Source organism: Crocodylus porosus, unplaced genomic scaffold (assembly GCF_001723895.1).
Source record: "Crocodylus porosus isolate Cpor-Errol unplaced genomic scaffold, CroPor_comp1, whole genome shotgun sequence".
NCBI lineage: Eukaryota > Metazoa > Chordata > Crocodylia > Crocodylidae > Crocodylus > Crocodylus porosus.
This window is the reverse complement of record NW_017728948.1, coordinates 22,782,328-22,784,398: the sequence shown is the minus strand read 5'-3', so window position 1 is coordinate 22,784,398 and position 2,071 is coordinate 22,782,328. Positions and strand designations below refer to the sequence as shown.

At 59.2% G+C, this 2,071-nt stretch overlaps 1 protein-coding gene across 2 annotated transcripts in view; it reads right to left on the bottom strand.

Annotated features, from left to right (window-relative positions):
• The window catches only part of EVC2 (EvC ciliary complex subunit 2), a 175,676-nt gene that overhangs the window by 1,957 nt on the left and 171,648 nt on the right, over positions 1-2,071 (bottom strand). The gene's annotated exons all lie outside the window — the stretch shown is intronic.

Sequence of the window (2,071 nt, the reverse complement as noted above, 5' to 3'; positions counted from 1 at the left end):
CGTAGCCAGTACCAGGTCAAGCAGCGCTTTGCCTCTCGTTGGCCCACAGACTTCTTGAGTCAGGTAGAGGTCATCCACGCACAAGAGGAAGCTTTGCGACCGCTCAGATTTTGCTGAGTGATCCTCCCATGAGATGTCTGGGTAATTGAAGTCACCCATGACAACCATGGTCCTGGAGCATGTGGCTGCAGCCAGTTCCCGGGCGAACTCCTGGTCAAGCTCAGGACTTTGGATGGGAAGTCTGTAGTAGACTCCTACCGCTGTGTCCCCTGTGCCATGTTCCCCACAAATTTTAACCCAGAGGGTCTCTAGCCATCCACCCTGGTCGCCAATATCAGCTTGCAGGGACATGTAGCTTTCCTTCACATAGAGAGCTACACCCCCTCCCCTTTTATCTACACAATCCCTCCTGTACGGGGTATAGCCATCTATACCTGAGGTCCAGTCATGGGTGGAGTCCCACCAGGTCTCTGTTATCCCAATGACATCATAATTATTTGCATTGAGCAGGAGATGAGCTCCTCCTGCTTGTTCCCCAAGCTCCTGGCATTTGTGTACAGGCAGGCAAGTGTCCCCTTGGGGGTTCTAGCCTTGCCCACAGATTGTACCAGGGCTGGGGCAAGGGTGGGCTCCCTTAAGTGCCTTGGGCCACTGGCTTTGCAAGGGTTGCTCAACGGGCCAGCAGTGGCAGTTGTCCCCCCGCCCCTCAGCCGGCTTAGTTTATATAGCCCGCTGGAACAGGTGAGCCAGTCTGGCTGAGAAGAGCCTCCTCCCCAGGGGAGAAAGGTGGAGGCCATCTCTTCCCAGCAGCTCGCTGCCTCTCTCACCAAAGAGCAGGCTGTTGTCATGGAAGCCAAACCCTTCTTTGGTTGACTATGTGGATCCTCCTCTCCCTCCTCAGCCCATAGCCTCAGACTGGGAGGATCGATGAGAACACCACCTCTGCCCCCAGACCCTTTCGTCCCGCACCCAAATCCCTGTAGTGCCTCATGATCCGGCTGGGAGCGCTCTGAGCTGTGTCATTGGTGCCCACATGAATAAGGAGCATAAGATAGTGGTCTGTGGCCTGGAGGAGCTTTGGAATCTTCTCCGCCATGTCCCAGATGCATGCCCCTGGGAAGCAGCAGACTTCCCAGGCTAAGGGGTCGGGGCGGCAGATTGCCCCCTCAGTCCCCCTCAGATTGGAGTCTTCCACAACAGACACCTTGTTTTGTCTTGAGGAGAGCGGGGACGGTAGCTGTAGTTGAACCTGTGGGAGCTGGCAACTCAGCAGGCTCTGATGGAGCAGCAAGAGGTGTGTACCTGTTGCTAAGCTCTGGTGGGGCAGGGGCCTTGGTGTGGCAGGCCTTAGGGCCCTTGACCACCTTGGTCTGTGCCCCTGACTGGACAGAGTGGGAGGTCCCGGAGTCCTCCTTTGTCCTGGAGGGAGATGGTGGCCTACCCTCTAGCTCCCGGGGGAGAAGGGCCTGGCAGCAGGAGTCAATCTCCTGCTCACAGTCCCTGATGGCATGCAGTCTCTGGACTGTGGCCTGAAGCTCCTCCAGCTGGCATGCCAGAGACCCCAAAAGGGAGCAGACCCCACACGGGGAGGTGGGCATGCTGCCAGGCCCCAGAGCCTGAAAAAGGGACAGGCAGCCCCACAGTCAAGAGCCAGAGGCTCTGTCTGCATGAAGCCCGGAACCATGGGCTCTGTCTGGGTGGTGGTCTCTGAGGTGCCCGAGGGGGGGGCCACGGAGCCCAAGGGGACCCTTGGGGTGCATCACGTGCCCATCCATGTCATGCCTCTCGTAGGCTGGCTACGGCTGGGACTATCTACCCTGGGGACTTTGCAGGCAGGGTCATGGGCCCTCCCGTCCCCCCTCCTGTGCAAACTCCGCGCAAACTCACGTGCCAGAAGACAAGTGTGCCTGTTTGCGCAGCCTGGTCACATGGCTCCCTGGGGGGGCTGGGTGAAGTAGGGGCCTGGGCAGGGGCTTGACCCGGCCCGGCTCCACGCAGCCACCTCCTCCCACTCAGAGAGGGGTTAACCCCTTCCCACCACAAGCCCTGCTTGCCTCCAGCTGTGCTGGGG